The sequence below is a fragment of the Neovison vison genome, chromosome 1, assembly GCF_020171115.1.
Source record: "Neovison vison isolate M4711 chromosome 1, ASM_NN_V1, whole genome shotgun sequence".
NCBI classification, from domain to species: domain Eukaryota; kingdom Metazoa; phylum Chordata; class Mammalia; order Carnivora; family Mustelidae; genus Neogale; species Neogale vison.
This window is the reverse complement of record NC_058091.1, coordinates 193,664,721-193,678,415: the sequence shown is the minus strand read 5'-3', so window position 1 is coordinate 193,678,415 and position 13,695 is coordinate 193,664,721. Positions and strand designations below refer to the sequence as shown.

The following is a 13,695-nucleotide window of genomic DNA, read 5'->3' as shown; positions in this document are numbered from 1 at the left end:
CTCGTATCTAATGCTTATAGCCATGGTGGTTAACGGCTCCCTAATTCATACATGCTTGAACAGTAGCTCAAATACTAATTGAACTATTATTATAATTCAAAAATTCTTCAGGAAAATTCCTTGAAGAATGTCATTGCTTTAGGTACTATTCAGCTTGTAAAGGAAATAAATACATGAAAAAAAAAAAAGAAGAATGACGTAATACCTTTGCCCTTAACAAGTTCACCCTGAAACAAGTGACAGAAGAACATACAGCATAAGTGATATAAGTACAAATAGAAATATCTATAATATTCTACTGGAATAAAAAAAACAATTTGTTGTCATTAGAATGGGAAAAGCTCAAATAAATTAAGGTAATAATCAAAGAGTGTAAGAATTTTTAAAAGGGTCAAGATTTTGCAGAATGTGGTTGGCAGAAGCCATTCTTTTTTCTAACAGATGTATGTAGACTGGTTTTATAAACTTTTTAAAAGAAACTTCAAGAGGGTAATTTCAAAAAATAGATGATATGTTCAGCGTTCACTGATCCGTTAAATTGCATAGTCTCCCAGGTCCCATGACTTAGTTTGTCATAATTATAATTTGAAGATATTTCACAAAAGGCATATAATATTACCATAGTCCTAAAAATGACAACCCCATAGAGAAGATTATAGCAGAAGGCTAGCAGATGATTCAAGGGTTCTGAACTTGGTTAATAGAATAAGTCAACTTTCATACTGAAAAACATATAACACTAAACGATATCAAATGGGCGTATGAACTCTCTAGCTTCTTTTTCACCTTTTAATAGTCTACCACTGCATGCCCTACATCCCAAATTGACATCGCTGAAATCAAATCCCATCATTAATTCATTTAACTATTAATACACAGAAAACAACAGGACAGAATTCTTCACAGCATCCTGCGACTGGATTCAACTTCAACGATTAGAGACTGTCAGTTTTATTACTGAAAGAATTTTTAGGTATTGTCATCTGCATAGTAGGTTAAACAGAAATTAGTGACCTACAATTATCATTCTAACACTATCCTTACATCTGAATGAATATCCACCTCAAAGACAAAAAGAAGACAGGGAAATAAAAGAAAGAAAAAATTTTGAAAGGGATCAAAATAATATTAGCATTACTGTTTAATACTTTTCTCAGTGTAGTAACCTAAGTAACATAAAAGTCAAACATGTCATGATTTTTAACCAAATGTAATGGATTTTTAAAAAATAATACTCCTGGAGACCAACTACATAAGGAATAGCTACAGTGAGCAAAAAATAAAGTTATTCTGGTTAAGTTTATTTTACCACATCCTTTGAAAGACTCAAGAAAAATAAAGCTAACCACCAACACTGATGAACTATATATAGAACAAAAACATTTGGTTAAAATAAGGAACTAAAATTTCTGAGAATGGTAAATATGTTTTCACTTTAATAATAATAACTTATTAATAAATTGATTATTCAGAGCTTTAATGTTACAACTGTGGGGCACATGAAAATAAAAATGGTGCAAGTATTTTGCATTGAGGAGAAATCCTATTTTCATCTTCCATCTTATACACTGCCATTTTCTTACTTCTGAGAATAGTATAAGAATTAATAGGAACTATTCTTTTTTTTTTATTTTTCAGATTTTACCTGTTTATTTGACAGAGAGAAAGAGAGGGTGCACAAATAGGGGGTGTAGCAGAGGGAGATGGAGAAGCAGGCTCTCTGCTGAGCAAGGAGCTTGATGTGGGACTTGATCTAGGATCATGACCCGGGCCGAAGACAGACATCCAACCAACTGAGTCACCCAGGTGTCCCAGGGCATTTTTTTTTTTTAAGATTTTTATTTATTTATTTGACAGAGAGAGATCACAAGCAGGCAGAGAGGCAGGCAGAGAGAGAGGGAAGCAGGCTCCCCACTGAGCAGAGAGCCCGATGCGGGGCTCGATCCCAGGACCCTGGGATCATGACCTGAGCCAAAGGCAGAGGCTTTAACCCACTGAGCCACCCAGGCGCCCCCCCCCCCCAGTGCATTTTTAAGCCCCCGTTTATGTCAAGAAATGGAGGGGAAACTTAATCAAAAAAGAAAATCCCACAAAGTTAAGTTTTCCAAATTTTATTTATTTATAATAAATGTTATAATGTAATATAAATTATACTCTATCATAGCTCAACTATTAAGCTAACTCTGAAATGCAGTTTTAAGTTAACTTGAATTATTAGTTGAAAATGAGCAATCAACAGATGTTTGTGAAGATTTCTTTTAATACTAACCTTCACCCATTCTATTTTTATTTGAGCACATCAGTTACCTTGGGAATATTTAGCAATTCTTAAAGAGCTCTGGGAAATCTAATAGGCTGCTTCTCTCTGCTGCTGGCCTTGCTCACTTAACCTCATCTCTATCTTCTTGAGCTTGAAAAACATTTCCAACTTTCCATTTTACATATAAGAAAAAATGACAGAGAGACACTTTGAAATAAAAGGCACCATTAAAAAAAATATTATTTTTCAGAACAAGGAGCAAGCACAAGCTGGGGGAGTGGCAGGCAGAGGGAGAAGCAGGTTTCCACACTGAGCAGGAAGCCCGACGCAGGACTTGATTCCAGGGCCCTAGGATCATGACCTGAGCCGAAGGCAGACGCCTAACTGACTGAGCAACCTAGATGTCCCTAAAAGGCATCATTTTTAAAAATTATTTGAAATGGAACAGATTATCTTGGCTTTCATGGAGCCATAGGCAGCTTCATAAATTATCCATAATTATAATTTAAAACAATGTGTTTGCATAAATCTGTCATTGGCTGTCTTAATGCCCTTTGAATTTTCATTGTGACTATTATAATCATAGTTTGAAAATACAACTTTAGGTGACCCAAATAATAATTTAAAAAATATTTCTTAAGAAGGCTAAATGACATCACAACAAGTTTTGAACCATGCCTGCTAATGAAACAATCCTAGTGCTCCCAAATACAGATCCATCCTGTTGAACAAGTGACTTGAGTTTTCTAAGTCTCAGTTTTTTAATCTGTAAAGTGGGATGAAATTTATCTTGCAAGGTTTTTGAAAGAATTAAATAATAAATGTAAATCATTATAATGGCTGACCCATTAAATATTAAAATGTTATTCATCTTCTCTTCTGGCAGCCAATATCTAAGTACTTGTTTGTTATGCATCATTTTGAATTAGTAATGAGAAATTAAATAAAAGCATATATATTGATTTCCACAAATCAAGTATATATCATCTTTATCAAAAGGAAAAAGTTAGCATCTTAATAGGAATACTCTGAAAGTCAGCAAATCTGAGACTCAGATGATGCTTTGTTGACTGTATAATTACACCTAGTCTACTCCTGGGGTTCACTCTTAATTTTCTTAACTTGAAAGTTACCACAATTAATACAGTTCTCTAAAAAATATTTTGTTAAAAAAATAAATCTGATGGAAAACAAAGTAGTAGGAAAACTAGGAATAAACTTGAAAGGAGACAAAAAACTGAGAGGAAAAAAATTAATCATAATTACCTTCTGCTTGCTTTTCCCTAAAAAAAATCACTGAGATAAATGTTTGGGTTTTCTGCTATTTTAAATATTTGAAATTTTATTCTCTTTTGACACAAAACTGTTGAAGACTCTGATCATCTATACCATGTTGGAAAGTATAAGAGAAAAGAGCTTAAACAGTATTTAGAAAGCAGTACCAATAAACCTTATTACAAGCATTAAATGTGCTTAAAAAGTTGATATTAATTTATAATTTGCAATTGTCAAATGTATATAACTTAAATGTTAAAATTCCACATTTTAAGTAGTCTTCTTATTTACAAACCCAGACTTCCTGTAGTCTACACAAACCAGATAAGCAGCTAGAATATTTAAGAGTTAGAGGATAAATGATATACACATATATTTATACATATATATTATTATATGTATGTCTATAACATACTCCTATAAAATACATATCAGTCATATTATCTAATAAACCCATATCCTGTTAATACAGATATGGATTTATTTAAAAAAAAACTTAATCAAATATATCACTAATAGTATAGCTGTCGCATTTTCCAATAATGACAAAGTTACTCCAATTTTTCATTTTCACAGAGTCCAGACTGAGCTGCCGGATGCTGAAACTCTCCATCTGGGTTAAAGGTTTGTTTCACATCTAAACTTTTCCTGTTCAATACTAAATATTTGCTAAAAGTTGGTTGGACACATAACAGCTTAGGAGTTAGAACAGTTGGGTTTGGACAGCCTGTAACATCTAATCTGTTACATGTGGTGACTCATTAACGTGACTTTATTAGCTACAAACAACAGAATCCTCTCTCCGATCTGGGGACAGGCTGGCCACAGACTGCTTCTGCAGATGTGCCTCACTTAAGAAAGAGGGTCTCTCCCAGAGGGGCTTTCCAAGCTAGATAAATTAGGAGATGTCTTGGTTTCTATAAGGGGACTTAAGGCGGCTTCACTCCCCCTGAGGAATGTGAAGCAGAAGCAGATTTAGGCAGAAACCCCTCCCTGGTGTGTTAAGTGGGGTCATCGGGCCCCTGAGGTGGTTGGTTCCCAAAACAGGAGGAAGAGACCGGATCTCCCTGGAGGCTGGTCTTCTTTCCCAGGCGTGGAGGACTGTTCTCCAAGAAGGACTGGAAAAAGAGGCTCAGTGTGGCTCCGGAGCCCAGGACACCCTCCCGCGTGGACGGGGCTTTAGCACAGGAGCTCAGGATCGAAAGCCTTTCATGGGGGCTGGCCCACTGACCCTCCTGTCTGCAGGGCCTCCGGCGGGGCCAGGCCTGGGGTGGCATCACACAGCTGCATCAGTAAAGAAACTAGTCTAAAGTTGTCATTCTATAAGCTTATTCAGTCAGTGTTGAACTGCACCGTTTTGTTATTTCTTTTCCAGAAGAGCTCTGGTGGAGATCCTACTGAGATGTGGTATTCTAGCTTCACCGAGTCTCCCTCAAAAGCTTTTTTGCTTTGCTGTTTGATGACAAACACTGGGGCTCTTCTATGTTCTTTTGCAGGGATTCTCAGCAGCATGTTACAAGGGGCTCCTCCTGTTCTGCTCGTGGCAGCACATGCAAAAACCTTGCATCCGAAGCTGTCACATTTCAAAGATGAATGAATGACAACTCTTCTCAGACATCATCATTTTGTGAAAGTCGTCCGATTAAACTAGTCTTCCACATATACAGTGTGAGGTATCAGGAGCTGCAGAATCTTCTAGTTCAGTCAACACGTTCTCTGACACTTGAATGAAATATGGTGAGTAAGATTTCTTCTGGGTTGCATCCTGATCACTCACATCTCCCTTTGAAATTGGAACTTCAAGTTGTGCATGTTCAGAACTGTGCTGTGGTGAATCTTGGGCCTTTCTGCAGTTCCAAGCTTGAAACACAGCAGCTACCTTCAGTGATCCTAGCAACTGGCAACCCATCTTCTCCTCCTGTGTTAGCCATTGATTTCCATTATGATGCAAGCTGTCCTTATATTTCAGCTTTCTCTCCAAATCCTGACTCAACGCTTCTCTTTTGGTCCTTGTGTTTCATGGTTGGGAGTCCCTGATATGGGCCTAGAATTTGCAGTTTGAGGTGACTTGGCATGTACAGGTTGACCACCTTAGGGTTGACAATATGTGGAAGCCACAGTGGAGGGGATGTACCATGGCTGTAATCAGACTGTGATGGCAATGTGGAGCCCAGGAAGCTGGCTGAGGACTGGTATACGTGACTATAACCCTTTGGCTCTGGTTGGAAACAGAAAGGTGCTGAGAGAAAGAGGAAAAGAAGAAGGGGACATGGTGATGTGAGAATTCACTATTGAGGAGGCAGAACATCTTTATGTATGGGTTAGGCTGGAGAATGGAAGACTGGTCTGGCTTAAAGAGCTGGAATTGTCAACAAAACATGTTTTTACATGCATTATCTTTCCTGCAAATTCTAATATTAATTAAATAAAATGAAGCAAAAATATTAAAAAAACAAGCATGATCTTTCAGATAAGATATCTACTCAAGTGCTTTAATAATTCATTATTAAAATTGAATTTAAAATAATAACTTGGGTATGTAGAAGAATGCAATAAATCCCATAGATTTTTTGCTTTGCAAATGGGCTATAATTTGGAGGTGATACTAGTTTCCATTTCACTTGAGTTTATAAATATTGTGATGGATGTTTTAAATTTAAGATGCCCAAGGCTTCCTTGAAATGTGTTTATTTTAAGACCATTCCAATTATTTATTTTGTCAAATGCTGATAGGTAAAAACAAATCAGTGTTATGAGGTAGAAATCAGTAGTCAGAAGAGGTTAAATTAAACCAAAAGTTTTCTATGGATAAGTCTGTTCCAAAAAAAGTTTTACCCAGTGTGTGTGTGTGTGTGTGTGTGTGTGTGTGTGTGTGTGAGTGAATGAATGAGTAATGTAGTGGGGAAAAAATCACAAGTTTTGGAATCAAAAGACCTATCAGACCAAACTGGAATACCTAATTGGATGCCTTTAGGCATGTTAAACTTTGTAGACTTTGATTTTGTTTTTAAAATGCTAGAACACATACTACTAATGTTATTATTTATATATATGACTCTGGCCAACCATACCATGCTGGGATTCTTGTGGTCCTTGAGGCATAATGGGTATTTAAAGTGCATGCCATAGACTTTTCACAGCCACCTGGCTTTGTCCTCAGTAAGAATCTTGCTAATAAACTCCACCACCATAATCTGGTCTCGAGATTTTTTTAGAAGAAATTTAATCTTTATTGAGTGTCCATTTACTACTAGAAATCATTCTAAGTGTATGTATGCATATTACGTAATTAATGTATATGTATAATACCATGGAGTATTTATTTTTAATTCCCATTTTTAACAAAGCAAGCAAGCTTAAGAGTAACGTACACACACTGGTACTTAGGAAAGTCACAGGACTTCATCTGATGTTTATATCATCATCTTGAACTGAATTCCAGCTTTTCTCCAGATATAAAATATGAAAAATATAATGTATCTTTTCACTTAGCCATAACCAGAAAGACAGTTGTGATTCTTTTTTTTTTCTTTTTTTTTAGTTTTAAAATTTTTTTATTTATTTAACAGAGAGCACAAATAGGCGGAAAGGTAGGCAGAGAGAGGGGGAAGCAGGCTCCCCGCCAAAGCAGAGAGCCCGATGCAGGACTTGATCCCAGGATCCCAGGATCACGACCTGAGCCAAAGGCAGCATCTTAACCCATTGAGCCACCGAGGCGCCCCGACAGGTGGGATTCTTATGCATATTTCACAGATGAGGAAATTGGGCACTGAAGGCTTACGTAACTTACTATCAAAAATAATATTTCAATGGCAGAAAAGAGATTTAACCCCAGGATCATTTGACATGAGAATTTTAGCTCCTAACAACTAGTCTCTTAGTATCTCCAAAGGTGGCAAGAGTTACAGTGTAAGTGTGATCAGACTATAAGTCATCAAGATAAAGACAGGACTCCTCTCCAATCTTAAAATGAGTGAATACCTCTGATATCTTCAGGAACTTAGAATTTTGATTCCTATTGCATTGAAATATAAGAAAGTCATAACTATAATAATACTTACATTCTGTTGTTATAAAGATTCAGAATAAGCAAAGATATTTTTCTAGCAGAATCTAGAAGAGCAGGACCTTAGTTCTCATTTTCATTTAGGTACTGAGGATTAAATTTAAAAAAAACAAAAAACAAAACTTAAACCAGCACATTGATGATCATGAGTCTTATTTCTTTCATTCCACATTTCTTTGTCCTTTATTCATTTTTTATTTTGAGTGTAAATTTATCATTCTTGTAAAAAATCCATTTTTATTTAAGTTTTTATTTTAATTCCAGTTAGTTAACATTCACTGTTCTATTAGTTTCAGGCATACACTACAGTGATTCAGCACTTCTATACATTACCCATGGTGCTCATCGCAACAAGTATACTCCTTAACCCCCATCACCTATTTCACCTGTCCCCAACAGCCCTCCCCTCTGGTAATCATCACGTTATTCTCTATAATTAAGAATCAAAAAATTTTTTAAAAATTTCACCATGGACACTATTATGCACATATATATTGATGATTACTATTAATCAGGAATATATTATAGGGTGAAAAATATAATATAACTTATCTGAGTCCATATATATTGAAATGTTAATACTGTGTTGTTTCTTTCTGACATTCAAATGAGTAATTTAAGTATCAATATTTTTTCATTTATCTATTTATATATCCATCTATCTATAAACACACATTTATACACACATGCATATGCAGATTTGCATATGTGTGTGTATAGACAGGGAGAGAGATGATAATTTCTATGATAATTTCATGATAAGATGACAACATGATAATTTAGCTCTAATAATAATTATTACCTAGAGTAGTAGATTGTATATATGCTACAAAGGAGACAATGTTATCCTTGTCTAGAAGGTATTATGATTTAGATAGAAAGACAAAAAAATCATTCCTGTCAACAGACACTGAAGACATATGAGATAAAAACAATTTCTGAGTGAACTCAAGTGAAGGTAAACATTAAGTGCACTTAATTAGAAAAGACATTTTCAAGACAATGAAAAGCCTTGAAAATGCCTTCCCTTCCCAAGGCAGGGAAGATCTAGGCTATAAAGAATATATCTGGAAGTATGAAATAAATTTGAGAATAATAATACAGATGTGAGAAACTACATGAAACACAAAATAATCTGAGTTTTTGAAAGATTCTCAGGGTATCAACTTCTGGGGGTCAGAAAGGATACACTTAGAAAGTGTATGTTGACGATTTGGATGTTAAAATATATTAAATTGATGTAAGTGTGGAACTGCTGAGCAGCAGTCTAAGGTGCTTGGAATGAATCTCACTTAGGAGTCACAGAAAATTATTTATGCGGAACCAGAGGTGACATTGGAAAAAGGATGGGAAGACTGAGAGGGATATATATATATATATATATATATATATATATATATATATATGTATCTCCTTCCTCTGACCCTTTGTGGTAGGCTGCATTATCATGTACTTCAGTATCAAGAGGACTATGTCACCAATAAAATATATTTCCCAATACAGTAGGTTGAAAAACTGGGCACAATCTTTCAGTCCTCCTTATGTTTATATCCTTTCACTGTAGCTCAGAATCTCTTTCCATTAAGGAGTGGAATTTTTTTCTCCATTTCTTGAACAGAGGTTGGCTGCATGACTTGGTTGGCCAATATAATGGATATAAGTGACAGCATACCAATTCTAAGCTTAGGGGCTCAGGAATCCAGTCACTTCTCCTCTCTTGGAATCCTGCCTGGTTGTCATGTAAACCAGTTTCAGCTGGCCTGCGGAAAAGTGAGAGACCATGGAGAGAAGAGACATTGTTCTAGCTGCAGTCATTCCACATTACCACTTCCAAGCTTGACTTTATCTTGAGGTCAGACATGTAACTGAGCCAGTGAAATAAGAAATGCCCAAATAAGGCCAAGCCAACTGCCAAATCGCAGAATCATGAGTTAAATAAATGGTCGTTATTTTAAACCTTTAATATTTGAAGTGGTTTGTTATGCAGCAAAAGCCAACTGATACATAGTCAATACCCTTCTGGTGGGGGAAATTGATTATGTTAGCTTATCACGCAGGGAATCTCTATGCATTCTGAACCTATAGGTTTCATTGACACTTTACCCAACTATAAGATATTCTTCATCAAATTGTTTTCGACAAGTCCGAGGTGTCCCTCTCACTTCTTTAAATTGTAACGTAAAATGAATATGCATTGTAATCTCACTCTCCAGCAAGTTCTGGCTTTCTGTTCCTGCCATCTGAACGGCAGGTGGCTTTGCTGATTGTCCAGTCCATTTGTGGAATAATCACTACAAAACTGACTTCTGGTTTTAAGTCATTTTACATTAGGATGCCACACAACTGTCTAAAATATCAAAGAAGAGAAAGGATTTCTACTGCATACAACATTTTGTACATTTTAGTTTGGCTTATGTAACTCCAAATTGAGAAGCTTTGTAGCATTTCACATAGTTGCCTTTCTGTGCAGACTCTGTGTACAGAGGTGCATGTACGCATCATAGAATGAATGGTAATATAAAGCAGAGTGACTTTCTTATGCTCCAATGTTAATTAATACCAAAAGTCCCTTTTACAATGTACCTAATATACTTTGATTATTCTGTCTTGTGCCGTTGTGACAAAAGGGAACATGCAATTATTAAAGGGAAAAAGTACACATTGTACTAATAATTGTCCACACTATGAAATACTATTGCTTTCCCCTTGTGAGTAACTTGAATTGGTGCCAAATAATCCTCTCTACACCACTTAAGTAATGTAAATTAGTCTTTCACAATGATTTACCTTTTTATGGAGTTTAACTGAAACATGTTTATTTCCATTTGCCTTCCTTCTACAGTTTTAAACAATGCAAAGCCAATAACAAAACAATACGTTTTTAGTGTTTTCCACTGGCATAAATTTTAAACATAATAAAAAAGTAAAATAATACTTAAGAAAGAAGGTTAGTAGCAATCATAATTACCTTTGAATATTAACCTTTTCTTATTAAACATGGGGAAATCTATCCCCTGAGATTAATTTTCTTCTTCTGTCAAATTAGGATAAGGATACCAACAAAGATGGCAGATGAAAAGTGGTTGAAAAATTAATAGATAACATATATAATGTGATATATAGATAACATATATAATGTGATTAATAGATAATATATATATATATAAAATGACCAGGTCACAAAATAATCTTTCTAATAGTGCTCAGTTATTAGAAAACAGAAGTAGAATCTATTAAATTCAGATTTTCAGATATTTGAATTGTTTCTGTGTCTCTCACCCTCTTAAATTATCTTTCTCTGGCTTCTAAATTAATTACTCTACCAAGAAACTCTTTCTTTCCTTCTAAATGAGACTGTATGATAAAGATTCGAGGACCTCACTCAAATCAAATGCTGGTGTATCAGAAAAAGAAAGTCACTAAATAAAACATAAGGCTATCTAGAAGGACAACTTCTACACAGAGAGACTTTGTGTTCTCTTCTCACAGGAGATTTCCCCCCAAAGCAATGATAAAAAGGGAAAGTGAAAGGAAGAAATGAAGCAGAGACCAATTTCGGCTCAGTTTTGGTGGTAGTTTTCTGCAGCTCTGTTCCCAGCCTATTATCCAGTATTCTGATAGTGAGGCATCAGCTCTGGTAGAGGCTTTTTGATTCTGACATTAACTCCTGTGTTGGCTTCAGAGGAAGTACCTACCCTAGAGAATGTTTGTCATTGCTGTGGGAATTGTTCTTGTAGCTTGAGTATGAATCTGGTTTCGGTCTTCAGCATTTCCATCAGTTTTGTAGTCACTTAATTCCCTGTATTCTATTTCTTTCTTGTTAATATACTTAGAGAGTTTTCTAGCTCTTGGATTCAACCCGAGTTGATACAGCTTCAAAATATTTTTGATAAGGCAACAAATTTGTCCAGTATAGTAGGATTTCAGAAGAAAATGATTGAGAGATTAGATTCAGATTATAGGTATTCTTTAAAGCCTTGGTAAGAAATTGGAATTCACTCTAAAACATATAACAAGCCATGAGAGGGGTCTTTTAGCAGAGAAGTAGCATGATTAATATGTATTTTACAAAAACAATTCTGGAATCTGTGCATGGAGTAAATGGAAGCATGCTAGGCAAATGGTTTATTCTGATGGAAACAGTTTCTGATGGAAACAGTTGGAGCTAGCATTAATTACAGCATGGGATAATTGATAACTCTCTGAGATAATACTCCTTTCATAAACAACAGGCATAAAATGTTTTCAATACGATTAGAACAATAACCAAGAAGAACCATTTTATTATTTTTTCATATTACAGCCAACATCTTTCATTTTGTTACACCTTCACTGTACCATTGTAAACAGGTTTCCCAGCTAACCCAGGGGCATTGTAGGATGTAAATGAACAGATATGGGGTACATACATCAAGTATCCTTTCTCTGACTGAAAGTTCCTGGCAAACACATCAGTTCATAAAGCTCGAATACACCAGTTATTTTAATTGAACTGATGAAGCATTGGCAGAATAAAAAACTTGATAAATTCCCAGTAACAAAACCAAGTGCCCAACCTTGTATACCTACTCAGTACACATTAATTCCCTTACTCTCCATTATATTTAAAACACTGAAAACACCCTGATTTTCTAAGACAAAGCTAGGCATGTTCTGAGGCTAGAAGGTGCCCCTAGGTTTGGATACTTTGTCTATGAAACACCCAGGCAACTGTATAACCACTGAAGGAACTGCTGTAGTTGCCTGGTGTGACTTTGAGGAGATTAATATCCCCCGGTGCTCCAGGAAAAGTGAAGTACAAATTTGATTATGGGCCAGGGAGGGAGGAAAACTTTCTGAGGAACACAGTGCTCAAGATAAGTTGTGAAATAAAAAATGGTAGAGTGGAATGTATGGGAATTGTATGAAGAAAGGGAATAACCAATATGGGGAAAGAAGAATGTAAGAATTTAAGTGAGGTTGAGTCTATATTGTGGAGAAGAGGAAATGGCCTGCTGAGAAATCAGTATTTAATTGAGGGACTACAGAAAAACTTTAAAGGATTTTAAGTGAAAAATTAATAAATAACTTACAAAACACTCTGGTATCTGCATGTTATTTCCAGATGGAATTCCTCAAAAAGATAAGTTTAATTTTGCCTGAATAGGGTTGGCCTATAAAAAGGTTTTAAAAAAAATTCTTACCAACATTTGTGAAGTAGGATATATCACAACTATCAAGCTCAGACTTCTGGCTTTTTAAGTTTTCAAATCAAAAGATGTGTAACCAATGGGAATTCCTACTCAGCAATTGTAATAGGTTTAGAGATGAAGCCTTACTTGATACCCTATTTTGAGACAATGGAATTACTAGCCGTGGCACCCTTTGCCCTGTGTTTATACTTTCCACTGGAACATTTTACTTTCTATGGCCTCAGTATACCTGAAAGATATGAAATCTGATTTATGGAACTTCCTATATCCCCATTCCTAAAATATATACCACCCCATATAAATCCAAGAGATACCTTTAACAGCCCAGTATATTTGGCCACCATAAGATTTTCAGTACTTAATTATCCATATAAATTAATAGGTTATTTATTTCAGGTTTATTTTCCTGGGCAATTGCTCTGGTGAACAATAGGTGGGAACAAACTGTGGATAAAAGAGATAGAAGTATAGAAACCAAGCTTTATATTTGATTATGCTTTCATATTTATTACTTGAAAGTTTAAATTTGTTCCCTTTATAACCAAAGTGGAGGGAAAAAACTCTAATTTAAAAATCGCATACTCACAGAATGCTATTTTATTACATTCATCAGTTACAAGAAAATGTGTCTACGTGTTTAATTTTGCCATCTCATATTTAAATACTGCATGAATATTTATTTTATCACTATAGTGAAAAGTTTTGCATTAAAATGATTACTTTCTTATTACAACACATAATAATTTTGCTAAATGAGTGTCTCTGTATGAAGGCACTTGATTGATTAGACTTACATGGGTCCTTGATCACAGGAAAAGTCAGGAGGCTTTGGGAAGTTGGAGATGCCTAGCTGAGACATTTAGAATACTACAATTCTGACACTGTCGGGGTGTTGTGATTGC

The 13,695-nt window shown here is 35.4% G+C and overlaps 1 pseudogene; it reads right to left on the bottom strand.

The window, feature by feature from the left end:
* Positions 1 to 4,086: 4,086 nt before the first annotated feature.
* On the bottom strand, positions 4,087 to 9,841 carry LOC122918563 (annotated as a pseudogene).
* Between the last annotated feature and the right edge of the window lie 3,854 nt (positions 9,842 to 13,695).